Here is a 20,374-nt window from a genome sequence, read left to right as displayed (position 1 = left end):
ACTGTTATTAATCACTGATGTTCTAATGCTGCATTTTAGTTTGGGATAAGCAGAATTTGCTTTACATTTAGACCCAGCTCTGATATTTATATTCATGAAGTAATAATAAACAAAATGTAGATGCTTTTCAGGAGGGACACTGAATGGGAGAAAGGTTACAATTTTTCCAGAACTGTAAAGCTTAAAACCTCTTCCAAAATATTTTCATTAATAAACATTGATCTTCACCTCTAAAGTCAGATATTAGCTAGTCGGTATTGTAGACCATTCATAGAGAACAAATGATGCCATATCAGTTTATACAGGGTATGGAGCGCTTTTCTTTAAAACACCTGTTTTCATTTCCTCTGGGATATAATACCAGAACAAATACAAGATGGACTTGATTCAATGACTCTTTAAATAGTCAAAACCATTACATTTACTGCAAACAGAGCCATGAAGTAAGTCTCACACACAGAGATAATGATGTAAAATCACTGAATGTTTCATCTGTTTAAAGTGCCGAGATTTACACAGGTCCTTTATGTGTGGAACAGAATCTAATCCTTGCTGATTCTGCTTTTGCAATATATGAAGGAAAATATTTTTTGTATTTAAAAAAAGATTGTTTAAAAATATTTTGGCTAGAGGTGATGTTTACTAAGTGTCAGCAGGAAAATAGGATAGGTGTAGCTGTTTTCTGAAAACAGTAGAACTACACAAATAATGAGAGATAAAGCACTTAATGAGATAAAATAGCACAATGTGAACTTCTAAATGGCAGCTCATAGACTTTATCAATTTAACCTTGAATTAAATAACTTCAGAATACTGAAATAAAATATTTCCCATCTCCCCAATTACATCTATTCTAGTGAGAAGGATGATAGGCCAGACTTGGTATTCTGTTAATAATGGATTGAAATGCTATGTCCATGTGCTTCCTGACAGATGAATAAAATTCTGAAGAACTGAAAGGGTTAAATTCTGCAAAAAGCCATAGCTGTATAAGGCAATGTACTTGCAAAAGCAGAAAGTACTTTGGACGCGTTTTGTGTTACAGAAGTGTACCACGTTTCTTGTCATGAGAAAGAAGAAACAAAAATTAAATGAGAATTCTAATATATAAATAATTGATCAGCTTATAATGACAAGTTGTTAATAGCAGTACAACAATAAGAGACTATTTATGTTATGCTTTTGTTTGATATATCCTCCCTGATATCTGAGACATTACATTCTTCAAGGGAAGAATTCTGACCTGCTCTTTAGAGTAGGACAATGTGTTGTTATGAACAATTTCGTTTGACTATGTAGAGATCTAAAATTTATTTTAAATGCAGCTTCAAATAAAATATTTTTTTTTTTCTATTGGATCTGTTCAATAATATATGGGGTTAGAATTTAAGTCAAGACACAGTGGAGTTATTGTGGTACATTATTGATAAGGCACACTTATTGTAATAACATTTTCCAAGGGAAAATACATTATTTGTTGGCTATGTTAATGCAAACTCTAACATAAGTCTATATTAAGCTTTTTAAAAAAAGTTTTGAGTATGTCAGAGGAAGTTTTAGAAGGAGCCTTTTAAATAATTAGATGAAAAAATGCAACTTATTACCTTAAGGAATATAATATTTTTCTTACTGTAGATCTTCAAATTCACTTTCCCATATGGTTCAAATATCCATGATGAAAATGGTGTATTTCAGACTACAACAATCAGAATTATTTCATTGATGTTTTAGAAAATGCGTTCTTCCTTTCCTAATGGCGTATTGAAATTATGAACACAGGAGATAAGAACCTCTAGCTAGAAAAACATAAAGGAGTTTCTTGTAATATCCCTAAGTTCCATAACAATCAGTAATTCTGAAGATTTTAATCTACTGCTCAGGTCAATTTAATTGTCTTCCTATTTCTATTACTATTGATATTCAGAAGTACTTTCAAAACTCCCACCCTAGATACCTAAATATCAGCAAATGTCTGTTCTGGTGGGGATCCCAGACTCTTACAAGCTCCACCACTTCTATTTAGAAACATTACAGTCCATCTGCTCAGTTCCAGATAATTTCTGCTTGTAATTTATCCAAGGAAAGAGATAATCTATAATTCGTGGCTAGTGCAATAATCATGATCTATTCATGCTGTGGAGCTTTGACAAGGATGATACGACCTCAAGTTTAGAGGAATGATGGCATCAAAATTTGGAAGTGGTACCATCTCAGCAAGTAACTACATCTAAGTGCTAGGAGGTGTTCTAACTTTCTCCTGAATGTTTTGACTTTTTAATCTTAAACCACTGCTTTCTTAAGAATGTAAATGTTTTTAAATATACAATCCTTGATGTTGTTTGGGAAATATAGTGCGGTAACGGTTCTTAAGCATTGGCAGTAACTTGAATGTGCTTGGAAAGAGTTTCCTTGCTTGTTAAGTTTAAGTGGAACTTTTTTTTAACCACTTATTTACACTGATAGATGGTTTAATTCTTTATGGCTGTATGTATGAGGAATATTGCTAGCAGGGAGAAGCAATGTTTTCAGTATTAATCAAAATGCTAAGTGTTTACAAATGTCATGTTTTGAAGTTATCAAGTTATCTTTAAAATATCTATGTTTCTCTTATTTACATCAGTGCAACCTTATTGAAGCCAATGACATGTTTCCAGCTAGCTGGTGCTGCAGTGAGAGTTGCAAAATGCAATCTAAATAGATAAATCTGTGGCTGTTAATATCAAATCATATCTCATTATATCTACAGGGATAATAAGACATGGATGGATGCTATTACAGCCCAAGAAGTGTGTTGGCTTTCAGGATGTTTGGTGATGGTTAAAATGTTAATGAAGAGCATTAGGAAGTGAATTTTGCACGATTTGAGAAATCTGCTTGACATGAAGAAAAAAGTTAATTTCAGCCCTGTCTCATTAATCAGATCTGCCTACAGCTAAGAAAGTGTCACCTAAGTATGTTTTGCTTTCTGCTGTGTGTTGCTGATGAAGATACTGACATACAAAACAGAAGTAATTTGATTTGTGCTAGAAGGCAATGGCAAGAGTAAAAAGCAATGAATTGGAATGTGCTTTATGACTGACCTTTGTAAAGAAAGCCTTAGGCACCTCCATGTGGTGGCTGTCATTGTTAATGGTGACTATAGATTCAAGTTTGTTTAAGCAGTCATACACATGAATTGTTTTTCTCGTGTCTTATCTGCCATAGATCATACACATAATCTTTGCATGATGGCAGGAAGCAATAGCCTTCAGGTTAGAGAATTACCCAGGGGGACCTCTGGCCTCTGTGTGTTCATCATTGCTGTTGTATTTCCTGGAGGTGCAAAATAAAAGAAAATTCTTAGAAATGTCTTCTTGTAAGAATCACAGTTCTTGTGAACACGAATTTGCAGAAAGGGGTGGAAGGGTACACATACTGCCAATGCACACACCAAAATATACCATTTTGCATGGTACTGAAAACAAACGCCAAAAGGAAAAGTTGCAGCTTCACTTCCTTTAGAATCAAACATCGTTGAAGAAGTTGAATACTCTACTACTGTAGATGTGGTTGGCTAAACCTCAGTAGAATAGGAGTCAGCTTTTCAGCAAATAGAGAAAGAATGACACAGAAGTCGTTATGTGCTCATAAAAGAAAAGCCTGGTTGCTTGGATTAAAAGAAAAAAAAAAGTTAGAAGGACTGTTAATAACCAAGGGAGCAAACCTAATTTAGGCTTTGAAAATATGATAAATCATCAGAAATTTATTTAAAAACAAAACCCTAACAGGTCTGGTAACTACGTGTCTGAGAAGTAGTTTAAACTGCTTAGCACTCAGCTGTGCAGAATAGATGTCTAATCTCTCTCACTGCCGCAGCTAAAGATTTAGAGGATTTTGCACAAACCTTTTTTGAGGATTAAATTGATCTGCTCTCCTTTAGTGAATGGTAAATTATTTGCGGCAGGAGGTAAGTAAATCTTTTTAACCAAGTTTACCAAATTGAGGGCAATGGTTGATAGGACAGGATGGTTCCAGGCCTTGTGAAGTTCAACAAAGGCAAACGCCAAGTTGTGCGTGTAGGATAGCGTAACCTCCTAAAACCGTGCTGGCTGGTGACAGGTTGGTTAGGTTGACCAATGACACAGATTATCTTGGTGTATTATTAGTATGTGTTTGTGGTAGGCTAAATGCATATGGGGCTGAATTACAAAGTAATTCTACAAAAAGAAGTGATTCTTCCTTTCTACCTGACATCTGTGAGGCTGCACCTGGAATTTTGCATCCAGTATTGGGACCCCCAGTCCTAGGGAGAGATTGACAAACTGTTAGGAGTCCAGCAGAAAGCCACTGAGGTTGGTGAGGGATTAGCACGTGATGCATTGAGGGGAACAGAAGTGAGGAATGCCTGACAGGATGAAGATGTGGTGAGCACCTGTATGAGCAGAGGCAAAAAGGACTTGTGTTTCTTCCAACTGTGGAGAAAAAGGGCTAATGAGGACTTTATAAGCTTTTGCTGCCTAACAGAGTGGGGTGCAGAAAAGACGGAGGCAAACTTTTCTTAGACATGCACAGTAAAAACAAGGTTGTCAATCATTTTAAAGCTTCAGCGGAGGAAATTCCAGTTGGACACAAAGTTTGTGACCATGAGAGCTCCTTAGCCCTGGAGCAGGGCCCAGGGAGCTTGTGCAACCTCCATCTGTGGAGGCTTTCAAAACTTGTCTGGACAAGGACCTAGACATCTTGCTTTAGAGTGGGAGATTGGACTGGGTGATTTCTAGAGTTTTCTTCCAGCATAAATTTTCCTATGGTTCTAAATGAGTAACCTTAGTGGTGCATTGACCTTTATTTTCAAAAGTGGCTTTAATGTTTAGAGACTGCTAATGGTTGGTTCGATCCCTCTCTCAGCAGAAAGACAACTAAGTTCATAGTAAATCTCATTTAAACTGTTAGTTGCATGTACTTGTTGAGGTATATGCTGTTAAGGTACATGCTGTTAAATCTAATTAATGTAATTTTACTGGGTAGTTAAGAGAGTATGGCAAACAAGATTTTTTTTTTTTTTTTCAAATGCTCTCTAGAAATCTTACATTTATTTCTATCATGGTGTGGGCTATAAAAAGCAACACATACTGAAAGTATAGTAAGTATTGCATTTATTTTTCAGTGCATCAGCTGATTCAGGATAATGAACTATTAAGACTTATTTGTCGTTTGCTATAGTTTTATTATAATTGTTCATCTTCTTGAAATATTCCCATGAGCTTGTATCTGGAGCTGCTTTTTGTCTTCTCTGTGAATCCGTAATAATGTCTTTACCTCTGTCTGTTTATATTGTTGTTTTGACAGCTTTAGGCGTCCCTAATCATTTTCCCATTTTTCTCAGAATTGTCACTATTTTATTTATCTATTTTGGAGGTACTGGGAATGTCAGTCTTCCCTTAAATTCTTTATTTTCCTTTTCCATAGATGGATTTTCTTCTTGTAATTCAGTTTGTAATACTGCTTATGTGCTGTTTAGTTTCTTCCAAGGAAAGGGGAAAGGGACCTGGGGGTCCTAGTGGACAGCAGGATGACCATGAGCCAGCACTGGGCCCTTGTGGCCAGGAAGCCAATGGTACCTGGGGTGGGTTAGAAGGGGGTGGTCAGTAGGTCAGAGAGGTTCTCCTGCCCCTCTGCTCTGCCCTGGGGAGACCACACCTGGAATATTGTGTCCAGTTGTGGCCCCTCAGTTCCAGCAGGACAGGGAACTGCTGGAGAGAGTCCAGCGCAGCCACCAAGATGCTGAAGGGAGTGGAGCATCTCCCGTGTGAGGAAAGGCTGAGGGAGCTGGGGCTCTGGAGCTGGAGGAGACTGAGGGGTGACCTCATTCATGTTTACAGATATCTAAAGGGTGAGTGTCAGGAGGATGGAGCCAGGCTCTTCTCGGTGACAACCAGTGATAGGATAAGGGGTAATGGGTTCAAACCGGAACACAAGAGGTTCCACTTAAATTTGAGAAGAAACTTCTTCTCATTGAGGGTGACAGACACTGGCCCAGGCTGCCCAGGGGGGTTGTGGAGTCTCCTTCTCTGCAGACATTCAAAATCCACCTGGACGCCTTCCTGTGTAACCTCATCTGGGTGTTCCTGCTCCATGGGGGGATTGCACTGGATGAGCTTTCCAGGGCCCTTCCAATCCCTGACATTCTGTGAATCTGTGATTTCTTTTGTGTCGGTTGCTTTTTTGCGTCTTTCACATTTACAATTTTAAAATGTGGAACCAATAGGCTAGTGTTGTTATAACAACAGTAGGTAGGTGCAATGCCCAGCAGATACTGGAATGAAGTAGCCCACAATAAAAGAGTAACATCCCCATTTTTTGTCACAGCTTACTTTTGCCATTAATATTCTACTACAATCTCTGTCAATTATCACAGCTCAGTGGCTGAATGCCAGTGTTTCTTTTTAGTTCATTTTGAATAAGATAGCAGGTAAACTTCACTTTTATAACTTCTGATGGGGAAAAGAAAGGAGAGTTCTTCTGTCTATGAATTGGTTCCAGAGACAATGGCCCAGTAATACTACTGATCTAACATTAGAGGACATCTGGAAAACTCTTACTCTTTTCAGTCATTGTGCAGCACTTTCTGTTCAAAAGACCAACTGTTTCTGTTCATGCTGTACAAAAGAATTGTATTTGTTTTCTATTTTGAAAATGTGAAGATGATCTTTCTCTTGCTATGTCTGGTGTGAATGCATATTTTAGGCACAGATTTTTCAAGAAGAATAGAATAATACAGTTGCTAATGAAACTACATCCCTTACTGAAAAAAAAAAAGGCTAAAACTTATCTAATTTTGAGACTTGTGACTAGAATCAAACTTAATTTTACCTTATTGTGATCTCTACCAAATAAATATTTAATAAGTAAAGCTAAGTCAAGCATTTCTAAATATATCTTTGGCTTTTTATTTCCTCTGGGAAAACTGTTTGGCAAGAGTCCTTGAAAGGATAACTAAAGTAGTTTCTTGTTTTAGTGCCTATAGCACCCTAAAGATCTTGACCTGAATGTTTGAAAGAGGTCTTGAGGGCACAAGAGAATAGGTCAGATCTTCTTTTCTCATGCTCTTAAAGGGGAATTTTTCTTCACAACTGTGAAGAAAACTGAGAGTGATGAAAACACTGCTGTTATTTTTAATTTTTTAAATTTTTATCTTTTTCATAATGTTCCAATTGCTGTAATCCACAAAGTGGAAGTTTTTTACATGTTTTAAAATTTTATTTTTACTTTTTTTTTTTTGAAAACAAAAGGAAGCATCGGTATTTCTTTTTACATTTCAAGTTTAATTCCAGTGTAATGATGGAGGTGGAGATGAATTTAGGATGTTTGAATACATACAAATGATCATAGTTAAAGAGATCATGACACCTTTGTCTTGGATGATACCACCTGTGTGAGAGTCATTGCCTGCCTACATCATCAATGGTTAAAAGCAGGTACCAGATTCCTTAAGTAAGCTTTCCAGAGTTCTCAACAAAACCCCTTTTAAAAACATATGATTCTGTATACTAAAGCGTTTGCTACTTCTTTCCTGTCAGTTTGTCATCTGAGTGATGGGCAGTATTTATAACTAAATATAAAAGGGAACATTTTTGTGAGACTGTGATTTAAAGGGAGGCTTCTGCGTGATGGTGGAGGACTGTATGAAAAGATACTGTGTAACTCCTTGGAGTTCAGCTCTCTTACAGAGCACAGTTGCTAGTAGCCAGATGGTCGTCTTGAAACACTTGAACTTATGGAAAACTGTTTTATTTGTGTTCACATTTTAGTTAGGTTTCTAACTGTGCAACAGAAAGAATTTAAACATGTTGTGGAAGTAGATATGTTGAAACACTGGGAAATCAGAACAACACAGAACGTAGCTGTTATTTTTGGGGCAGGATGCACCTTCGCTTTCTTTCGTTTCTTCCCTGATGGTAATAAATGAAGCAGAAAAAAAACAAAACAAAGCAAATAGACAAACAAAAAACAACAACAAAAACCCTACAAAACAAACCCTTTAGGAGTGACAAGACTGCATGGAAATTAGGATTAATATAACACTGGCTTTTTAAAGCAAATGTGGGCTGTGTATTCCTCTGCTAGAAAGCAGCCCGCAATAGAAAACTTTCTGTTGTACCTTTCTTACTAATTATGTGGCCACTTGGACATGAATTGCTTAGCCTACTATTTAGTATGTCAAGGAGTATTTCTACCTAATCCCTTATTACATTTTTGCCGTTAAGAAGTTCCTATTAAGAAAAAAACCCCAAACTATTATTTACTAAATTTGATCTCGGATCATTACTGCGCTGCTTACATCCCTCTTAATTCTTTCAGTGTAGCTTCTTGTTGTGTAGACTTAGATGTAAAGAGAAACTTGAGGTAGTCTGGATGTAAAAAGATCTTTGACTAGTCATAGTCTATGCTAGGACAGGAGGGAGCTGTTCTTCTGATACTTCTCCATTTTCTTTGGATTGACTTAGAGGAAGTATTCCTTAGTCCACAGAATAAAACAAGAATACAATGGTACTGCAGCACCTTTTCTTTAGCAGTTGTCTCTTACACATTTAACCTAAAGTTCATCTGAGCTGATTTCTCAAAGGCTTATCCATCAGCACAGTGCTAATGTATAACTTCAAGGTTAAAACAAGGAGGAAGTCTTTTGTTTTAAATTTTAATATTAATCTAAGTGAATAACTAATGACACTGAAGACATAATGCAGAGAGAAATTGGAAAAGCTTCCTTGCACATGTCCATTAATGCTCTACATTATGACTGAAGAAGAAATTTGTCACAGAAACATTGCTATAGAGACAAAAGTCTTCACCATCCTTTTATTCTTGTTTCAAAGACCATGGCTCCTTGTCTCAATAAATAATCATCTCTGGTGATTGTTAAATGGTGGACCAACATGTTTAAGACATGAGTAATCTTAGAATGATTACAGATATTGCAGAATGAACACTGCATGATTTTCTTTTTTTTCATTTATGTGTCTCTTCAGACTTGTCCAAGGAATTTCTTTGTCTATTTTAAAAATTCATTTGTGTTGTACTTATGTAGACTTTAAGTAAGGATGCAAGCCGAGAATGATTGCAGGAATTTTCAGTAAAAACTGAGAATATAAGTGGAATACAAATTTTAAGTTGTAGTGAGCAGAGGGGAAAAATCATATATCCTCAGCAGAAACAAGATTCTAATTGTTATAGAGATAGAAATATAGTATGAACAAGTGTTTAATCATATTAGCTCACATTTGTAACTTCAGATGCAAAATAATAAAAAGGACTCTTTAAATAACACTGTCTTAAGAACCATGAATTTTCTGCAGAAGGAAGGCAGAATAAGAGAAAATTAACTGGAGAATACTGCAGTCTGTATATTCTGCACGTGTGGTGAAATTTGTCACCTACATTTTCTTTAAAACTAATTCACCTGTGCATACTTACAGTAAGACAGCAGGCAACAGTAAGGAAAAATGTATGTAGGCTTGTTTGCATTCACTTAAGGAAATTAAAGATTTCATTTTTTTTCGTCAACCACACTTAGAGAAAACAACCTGACTGATTGAAGGATTGGTTTGAGTTGGCACCACTTTAATAGAGACAGAAGAAGTTTTAAGAATTTTTGACTAAGTATATTACCTTATTTTGCTAACTACAACAAAAACATTTTCACAATATCTCCCTTACTGTGAAATTAGAAGCCAGCTGCTGAATCTAAATGACAGTGTCTTTTTTTTTCATTTAACTCTTGTATTGATGATTGCAGTGTTAACTCTTGGCATTAAAATGCCCCAGGTGAGGCAAAGCAATAAGTTTATTGCTTGTCTGTGTAACTTTCAGTGCTCCATTAAGTATTATTCTATGAACTTCTGTATGAAATCTGTCCAATTTTCTGATTTGGTGCAGAATTATCATCTAAATAATCTATTAATAAGAAAGCACAGAAAAACTTGTGTTGTCCAAACTCACAGTGCCCAAAGTATTGCTATTGGCAAGGAAACAAACAATTTTATGTCTTTTTTTTAAGACTACTTATGTTACTTTTTATCTTATGAGCTGTTAGAATTGAAAGCAAAGCATTTCTGTAACACTACTTATGTATATAAATTCTATAGTATCTATTTGTCTACATGCATGTGCACTTACATTTATATAGTGCTATAAATATATATAAGGTTACAGATTCCCTTGGAGTACCTTAAGTTTATAACATTTCATATTCTCATTACAATTACTGTCAAAATAATAGGTTCACATTTGTGTTATGTTCTCATTACAACCTTCAGTGAGATATTGGAATTTTAAGGCCTCATATATTCAAGGAATTAGGGGAATATACTATATTGCTGTGACCTTTTCAATATTATATGAATGGACTGCTGAAAATTTTACTTTTCTTGTTTACTGCTCTTCTCTTTTCTCCATGGTTAATTGTGTGGGGAAGAGTTGAAATGGGTGACCTTTCCAGGGTTTTGTATTTTGATAGGCCAAAAAATGTATCAAACTTGCATAGTTCTATATAGTTAACAACATTATGCCTTTTTATTAAGCGTTTGTATTCATGTGTATGTAGCCGCTGGTATAACACTTTAATTTAGTAGTACTTGTTTTAATATGTCCTTTTAATTTTTTTCTTAATATTGAAATGAGACTGGAGAACCTTCTTCCATACATGTCTCTTATTCATCAAGGCAGTACTGAAAGTAGAAGGGTGATATTTTCCATTCCAGTAATCCTTTAGCATTAGTGACTCGGGAGCATTCTGTAAATGCTAAAGGTCTGTTAGCCTTACATCTAGGAAAGAATTGCATTTAATCCGCTTTTTCTTTCTAGTGCTGTGCACACTAACTGCTACTTAGTGTGTGAAATCTCAGTACAGTCTGGTGAGGTTTGTGTGTGTTAGGTTTTTTATTTTAATTTTTCAGTGTTAAAAGAAGTAGTGAGAAGGGTATGGACGAAGAAAACACTTTCTGAAAAGCGACAAGGGGAAGACTCAGTGTCTGCATAGTCTTGAAAGGGAGCAGGGAACATTTCAGTCTAAGGCTACATGAGTGATGGCAAACTAAGCACACTTCCCTAAACCATTGCTTTTGGTAACCTTACGTGGTGCAATGTAACTAGTATAAATAAATGATACATTTATGATACTGCTACTGGTATGTTTCATTACTTCCATAAAGCTTTTTTTTTTTTCTTATTATTTATATCTGGCTTCTAATGCTATAATAGTATACTGGTGCAAAAGCATAAAAGTCTCATTTACTTCAGAGGCATTAGGTTCAAGTAACAGTCATGAGAAGTAGAGATGTTAAGTATTTGTCGTACACTTTGGATTCTTTCTTATTGACATTTTATGTGTAAATAATGACGTAGAATCAGGAATTTTACTTTATGTTACTGCATTGTCTCCTTAAGGGTCATACCACACTATTTGTGAGGTGCATTTGGTGTAGCAGCAAGGAGTCTACTGATAAAAGCATCAAAGATAAGCTACGGCTGACATGGCAATGAGCTGCTTTATTTTCCACATGTCTGAGAGTGGTCCCAAGTTTGTTGCAATTAGTGACATGCATTGCTAATTTGTTCTGTTACTACAAGAAAGGATACTAGTAAACAAGCATGCTGTCAAATCTGGATTTTGTCAAGAGTTCTTTTGTCATTGTCTTTGCTGACTCAAAGTTTAGCATTTTAGACACAATTGTTAAATGGCTTCTGCGTGATTTGTAACAATGAAAAAAATTTTTTTCAGATAATGGAACAAAATATTTACCAGCTAAACAGTATAAGTAGGAAAATTAAAGAACTCTAGATAATAGGCTTCTTCTTACAACGTGTTCTTACTTCACTTGTACGTAGTGAGATACTGCCTTGTTCTCAGTGACTGTGCCTGTGTCATTCCTGAAGCTGCCATCAAGTGACTGTAATGTGCGATGCCTCATGATCTTTCTGCCACCCATCCATACAGCCTGAGCTTCCAGGCTGTTTCAGACACTGCTTTATGCATCCTCAGGGCAGCACCTGCAGCCTTTGTGGGTGTAAAGGCAATAAATTCGGTATTTAGAAGGGGCAGCACTTCTGGGAATTCATCAAGATGAGAGACTCTGTAATCTCTCCCATTGCCAATGGTGAAAATTATATTTGAAGTTTTGAAAGTCATTCTCTAGAGCCAAACACTAGCAGTTCCTTATGTTAGAACTTTGATACATTTATTTCCAAGCATCACCTGGGATACACATATGTATATACTGCAGGAAGTTGAACAGATTCCATATTTTAATACTGATTTAGAAAGACTATAATTTCATGCATCTTCTTTGTGATTTTTTTGAGGGCTTAATTGCTATGTCATGGCAATGCTTATAAGAAATCACTGAAAAGCTTTAATTACTTTGTACTTTGGTTAGTTATGAATGCATGCAAAATTTAACTATTTCCCCAGAAGCAAATAAAGTCCACATTTATTATGTTACATAAAAGTTATGGAATGATTTAGAATAATTAAGCTAAAGGCTGTCTTACTTGGGATTTAGCTCATCTAAATGATGCATAAAATTAATCTCAGAAAATTATTTCATATTAAACTACTACATGAGAAAGAAACATTAAGATCTTCTCAGAAAGTTTTGTTATGCGAAATGCATTTTATGGTACTACGCTACAGGTATACTATGTAAAGAAATAGAATTCTAGTGTGGTCCTAATTTCTCAAATGAAGCTAATCAAATAAAACCATCAGGAAACAGAGAAATTAAGAAGTGTAAAAGAAGACAGAATTTAAAAGCAATAAACCAGTAGATGAGAGAGTGTGATTTTTATGAGTAGAAATGAATAATAGACCCCTTAAAAATCCTGAAATCACTTGTTTCAGTAATGCCAAGGTTGTCTCATATGTTAGGAACATCTCACGTGTTAGATTCTGTCCGGTCTGAGAAGCCAGCAATGGAAACCTTTAGTTTGATCCAAAGATGAAGAGTTATTCTCTAAGAAAGCTTCATCTCCATGCCTGAGGAACTGTGCTTAGATGAAGCTTGACGATGCTCCTGAGGATAATGTGCAGAACACAGACGTGCAGTGTACTAAAAGTTATTAAAGTTGCCTTTTGTTTTTTTTTTTTTTTTCCAGAGAAATTGCCTGGTTCTCAAGATGCTGCTGTAAATATCACTTTACATAAGCACATTAATGGTCAAATATTAGATTACCCTTTTGTGATATTTTCTCAGCTTTAATTTTTATTTAATTGAAACTATTAGTAGTGCTGTAACATTTAGAAGAGTGGCTGTTGTAAGGTCAGGTGCTGTTTATCCAGAAGTACATATTTGTCCAGCAAGCTAATATTTTTAAGACATTGTAATATTAGCTGTATTATATACATTTTCTCTGAGACTGTGCTAGGGTGGGTCTATAATGTTTTAAAAAATATTGCAAAGAGTGACTAAAAAGCCTTTTTAAAAAAATAATGAAATGTGCACTGTTATTTTAACTTTATCCTGACAGTAGAGGATTATTCTTTAACAATTATTATCTACTTTAGACCATTACTCTTGCCATTTTTCTATTTTTTTTTCATGTCAGATATTTCAAATGCTGTTTATTTTTCTGTTGCTCACAAACTGTTTTCCTCAGAGGTTTATGAAGAGTACATAAGATGATGTCAGGAGGGAGACTGTTCCTTACGAATGAGTGTAGTAAGATTCATGTAAATCTGAGAGATGCTCTCATTATTTCCATTGTTTGTAATATTAAGTGAGCTATGAACATATCTTTTCCCTTTTCTCATCTAGTGTGGGAATACAGAGCATTTTCTGCTCATACAGTGATTCAGAAATTCATTGATTATATTATATAAGTAGCCTCTGAGATCCTTTTCTGAAGACTGAGTCTGAACTATTTTGCTAAAAGCAGGTGGTTCTTTTTTTCCAGCCTTTTCAATTCAAGATACTCAGTGGCGCTTCTGCAATAAACATCTCTGTGGGTTTGCTTCCCTTTCCCAGCCTTCCCCAGACAGTGGAGCAGTGCTGGGGTTACATCCTGTGCTGATCCGGTAGTGTGTACGTAGCACCTTTTGTCTAAGATGACCCTGAAGGTAATCTTGGTAATTTCCACTTAGACTTTACCTTTGGCTATAATTTTACATAAAAGCATCTGATTCTCCTTCACTGTACCACCATTGTGTGATGCAGCTTTCTTCTCATTTTATTAATGTCCTCCATAATCTTCTCTCAGTCACTTCTCACTTGAAGGCATTTCATACCATCTCAAATTCCTTCTGGACCAGACTTCCTTTTCAATATGTATGCAGCAACTTGTTGCCTGGATGCATTATAGATATATTTGTAATTTTACTCTAATTGCTGACATTACACTAGAAAGTCTCTTCCAAAAGTAGCAGACTTGTGAAACAATGTAAATTTGGTTAAAAAAGATAGAATTCATCAGACATTAGAGTCCCTTCAAAATACTTTTTATTCCATTTTGTCTCTTAAATTATTCAGGAAATCTTGTAGATATAACTAGGCTAGAGCTCCATTAGTTGTCTGCTTTTGGTCCCTCCTCCTTGTGAGATATTTTGCTCTGGGATGCCAGTGGAGAATCTATGATAAATGCAGCTTTTAGAAGGACTGTCTTACATATATTTAAATAATTCCTTTTGCAAGAATATTGGTCTCTAGAGTAAAGTGTACATACTTCCAGTACTAGATATTTCTGCTTCTTGCTGAAATGAGCTGTTGCATTTGCTTTTTAAGCATATACCAATAATTTGAGTAGAACCGGCTCCTGCAGGCACATACTTTACATATTGTAATAACGTTTCCTCTGCCTCTCAATTCATTTATGCAAAATGAGATGGAAGAGTTTCTTTCTTTCAAATCTTTGCTTTGTCTACTACATTACTTATCCCAACATAAGTCTTTAAAGACTGGGAAAAACATGGAAACAACTATTCATTTATCTTCTTTGTTCTGCTCCTCTAAAACAATTAATTCCTCTTTTTAGTTAGAGTGCTTTGAGTCTAAGCAGCTACTGAGATTTATGTGGAACTTTGATATTGTAATCAAAATTCTTCTCTGAAGGCTGATTTTCATGATTATAAAACTTCTAGATTGTATTCATTCTAGTAAAACCATGAGAACCTTGAACTACAAGACATGCTTTTATGTTGAAAAGTACTTGTTATGTTGTAATTGTTGAAGATATGAGTGTTAATATTGCTAAAAATGAAGGAAATTGGAAATAAAACTTTTTTTTCAAGAGGCAGTTTTTAATTTATTTTTATCTACAAGAGTAAGTATTGATAAACAATAATGACTAGAAACACTCTTCACAGCTGGTCATCTGAAATATCACAGATACTCATTTAGAACTAAAATTAACCTGACTGTAAGATGAAAATGAGGAGATTAGGGTTTGGGGAGCTGAGGGGACAGTTAGTGTAGCTGGTTTACTAAACAAGAAGTCACTGGTTACTGGCTTTGAAATTCTTTCATCTGACCCCATAGACCCTGGTTGATGGGTGGAGGTTCTTTTATTCACATAAAAGTCTTCTCAGACTGTCACAAAAACCAGGCCCTACTGAAAGCTGCTTTACACTGATTCTTTGAAAGCTGCTTTGAAATATATATATATATTTACCTCTAACAGTTAACATTGCAGCAAGCAGTAGTTTGGCGTTTTTTTTCCACTCAATTTGCAGCACTTGTGATGTAATTAGAAGCAAACCAGAAATATGTAGATAGGTTGTATGGACTTGATAGATTAATTGTCTTGGCTTGAATGAAACAATTCCATGTATGCTTATACATTCTCACATGGGATGCCCCAGCCTGTAGCACCCTGGGTTGTGCTCTTGAGCCTTCTGATCTATGGAAGCCTTGAACTTTATTTTCTGTGCTCAGCAACATCTGTTGCTCAGCCAGCACCATGGGGGTAAGTACCTGCATGCTTCGATTTTCAAGAAAAGAACAGCAAAGAGGGCTTGTGATAAAACGGGTGTTTGTCCACTCGCGTGTTTAGTTGAGAGAATACGGTTGTGCCTAATATTGTTGTGTAACTTCTTGCTTAAAATCTGCCTAATTACCTGAGAAACCAAGGGTGGTGAATGTGATGCTAGGCAAAAAGAAATATAAGCCCTAGTAAAGGCTTATAAGGGTGTGATATAGACCTTGGAAGAACCAGCATAGATCTGTAAAGTTTCTGCCTCGTAGGTTAGTCAAGACATTTAAGATATTAAAAATCAAGGGCAGCTCAGAAAAATCACACAAGACCTCGATGAGAACTACCAACTGCACAATAAATTCAGCAGAGATTAATAAAAAGTTTTGCATACAGGGAGCAATGAATAAGTCCTAATTCTGTGCATTTATCTCTGTTAGCCTTCATTTGTCATTTCCTCCCTCATTTTGCATGTGAGTTTGCTTGTGTGAGAGGAGATGGGCTGGTCAGAGAGGTATGTCTGTGCAGAGAAGGAATAGATGTCACTCAAATCAATATGGAATTAAGTCAGGTCTTGTTCAGGGTAGATGAACTCCAGAGACCACTTCCATATCTGATCTTTATGTTCTTGGACTATTTCCTTTAATTTTTATGTATTTTACATAAAAACTTTAGAAAAGGGACCATATTTTCTGGAGAGAAAAGCGACCAAAGTTTTGATCCTAAGTATGTTCATACTTGTAGTTACTTTACCTTTACTAATAAATACCAATCATTTTTAATGTTTTGAGGTTGGTTGTTAATTGGCATATAAGCACCACAGAAATTGCCAGGTATTAATTTGTCGAGCGTTGTTTTGATGCGAGGGGTTGGAATATGGGAGGATTCCAGCTGTTCTTGTTGCCTTTTATTTATGATTTCAGCCATTTTCAAGCACTAATTGTCATTAATGTCATCACCTGGAAATTTTTAAGAACACGCAGCAGCTAATTGTTTGGTAGAAGTAACATACAGTTGTATAAGTTACTTTTTCAGGGACAGATTTTGAGACAGTCCATATAAACCTGTTGTACTTGTAACGTGCTCCTTAATCATTACTGACACGGACGAAATTAGAATATGGATTTGTATATTGTACTTGTCAACTGGTGGGAAATCAAGAACTGGTAGTACGCAGATAGACATGACAAAATCATAATATGTGCCCCACTTTGAAGTTCACTAGTGCAATTTTTTGCCAGTTTCTGTGCTACGAGGATTATGTTCAGCTAACTGGGTAAATGGCTACAATCTCTTTTAAAGCTAAATAGCATTTTGCTTGCCTTTAGTGACTTTTAGTTAGTTGCTTTTACATTTTGTGTAGTCCTGTCTTTTTTTTCTCTATGATTACTCTTTGCTCCGTGTGTGATCGCTATTCTTATTCTTTTGCACTGTGTGTGTGTGCACAAAGATAATTTTTGTTGTTCTTTTTAGTGGGAACGAACTCCTTTTATTACTAGGAAGACATTACCGATGAAACCAACACAAAGATAATGTGCTGGGATGCCTTAAATGTATAGGCAAGAAGAGATTTAGAAGTAGAGCTAATATTCAGCTGATACAGCCAGAAAAACAGAGTAATTTGTTCTCAACTTCTATTTAGATATGAAATACACTCTTAGCGTTTCAGAAGACGACTTGCTCTGCCTTAAGTTCTAACTGCTACAGAGGATCTAATAACATATTGCATCTCTCAATGTATTTGTTGTGACTGGGAAGTAATTACGTACTAGGAGCCAAACCTCACGTGGCTGTCTTTCTGTTAGCATCAGTGGAATTGTTCCTAATTTATAAGAAGCAATGGTGAGATAGTCAGATTGAGTTTTGAAGGATAGCATATGTTCCGGTTTTGTTTGATGGTTTATTATGTAAAGTAGTTTTCTTAAGTAATGTATTATATATTAGTTTATTGTGCAATTTATTATGAAAAGGAACGTGCTTATTTTCCTTTAAAAAAGTCTGTGGCTGAGAAGCAAGGAAGAAGGTTTTTGGCCTTCACAGGAAATTGATCCTTCATTTTTACATTGCAGTCATGTTAAAAAGTCACGTTTAAAGGAAATTAATTTATCTTGCATATAACTGTGCTGAGTCTGTTGTGTGGCTTCTTGCAGAAAGGATACAGTGGATGAGCTAGGGAGAGATCTCATTCCACACCAGCTGCTTGGCAGTAACTACCTGTTTTTTCCCTGCAGTTGGTGTTGAGTAATTTATGATAATTTATCCCCTTGGTGAAAGCAGGATGGCTCACCTCTTGTATTTACCACTCCTTTCACGTACAAGGAGCGTGTTTGCAAGTGTGTGACATGTCGAGTTACCAGTGGAGCTGGAGAGAGCCCTCTGGCTGGCGCCGGTCCATCTCTTGACCCTTCAAATTAGTTCTGCTTCCAGGTACATTGACGTTTGCCCATTGATCTTCCCCTCAGCTTCCTCCCACACTACACAAAACTCCTTTTGGAGTTCTTAAAGGTAATTATTGATCATGTCTTTACCTCCAAGGTGGTAAATTTAGGATGCTTTAGGCAAAAACAAAGTACACTTTATGCGTTCGAGACTAAAGAAATTCTATTATTTTTTGGTTTACTGCGGATGCTTCATAATGCAGAGCACAAAGCAAACTTGTCCCTTAACAGAACATTCCCAAATTAATTCTGTGAGATTGCAGTGAACCAAAGAGATTTGCTGGTTCTGTTTTAATTGCCACAGTTCTCTCCCTGTGGAAATGTACATGTGGATTTATGTCTAAACCACATATAACAATGCAAGTAACTTCCCAAATGTTAAAATTGTATTGTAGAACTGAAGGGACCCTTTGTAACACAAAATTCTTTTTGGAGTTGATTTTTTTTCTCACTGTTTTGTAAAGTATTTTAGTGGAATTTGCCATTTATAAGTTCAGTTGTTTTTTCTAAAACACTTACTTGCCATGGTTAAAGGTTTCATCCTTGCAAATTTGCTCAGTTATTTGGTGGGAAACAGCAATGTACTTTGTTTTTTTTTTCCTTTTCAGACAGCTGCGTTCTTATCAGCTCTTGAGAAAAATTAAGCAGCATAGGAAGAAAATATAGAACGTTATAGGAATTATCTTGAGTAAGACTACCATTTTAATAGAGATGGTTGTAAAATATATGGTTCTAATTTAGAAAAAAAAGTCTTATGAGCTGTTAGTGCCATACTTAATGTTCAGAAAACACATGGACTGCACAACTGCATAACATCTTTTTAAAAATTTATTGTTCTTTTACCTGCCTGGATGCAAGCCTAAACAACAGCTTTTGGGTGGCTAAGGTTCTTAGGAGAGAGTAATGCAGATCACTTGCTCGTTTTTGTGAATGTAGTGAAAATTGCTTTAGGATAGTACCTCCTAACACGTCCGTCAGCTGCTAGCAGCATTTGTGCACCTTGCCTTTTTTCCATGCAAACAATGTTTTCCATCTATCTGCACACAGGTCTGAGAAACTTTTGGTGGCAATGTAGTCCTGCGAGCAGCAGGGAGTTGGACTTGGTGATCTTTATTGGTCCCCTCCAACCTGAGGTGTTCTATGGCTCTGTGATTCTGGGACCGTTGTTAGGAAAATTATAGCACGTTTTGAATGCTTTTTCTTATGGGGCACTGCAGTAAAACAAATCTTCACTTTACAATTTATCTTGATGATATAGGACGGTCACTTTTTTGTTTATGAAGTAGCTTTTTTTCACAGGTCAGAGCTTTCTAAAATGCTATAAATATGTTAAGCCTTTACCCTTTTCCTTTTATTTTTTTAATCACTTGTTTTCTTCTGATAGACTACCAGAAAGTTTAAAATTGTCCACAACATTAAATGGAATAATAATAAAATCTACTTCTTAATCTACTGTTTTCAGCCCACTTAAGATATGCAATTAACTATATTATAGAAAACACAAGTTCACTAAATGTTGCCATATTTGTTTGAAATGCAATAGCCAAAAATCTTGCATAGAGAAAATTAGAACAAAAGAGGAATTCTAAAGGACTTTTTTTTGTATCTGGAAATACAGTGGACAGTTTTATAACAAAACGTGTTCTTTTAAAAGAAGTTGGCTTTTAAAAACCTGGAATTTATTAGCTTGAACATCCTATTAAATAAAATAAATAATAATTAAAAATTCTGTTGTATTGTCCATGCAGCCCAATTAGGAAAAAAAGTATTTCTTAAATTTTAATTAAGATTAAGGCAAGTTTGTGATAACAGTGCAATAATACACTATGATATTGACAATGAAAACATTTGCATAAGTATTGAGACTGTCTCATATGGACTTTGAGAGAAGATTTGTTTACCTGATTAAAAAGCCAAGAAATGTATGTGTTAATCTATCTCCTGCCCCTTGTGAATGTGCATCTTTAATTTCCTCCTCTTCCTTCTCTGCCTATCATTTT

This window comes from Streptopelia decaocto (assembly GCF_964273445.1).
Source record: "Streptopelia decaocto genome assembly, chromosome: 11".
NCBI lineage: Eukaryota > Metazoa > Chordata > Aves > Columbiformes > Columbidae > Streptopelia > Streptopelia decaocto.
The sequence above is the reverse complement of the archived record's forward strand: the minus strand, read 5'-3'. Positions refer to the sequence as shown.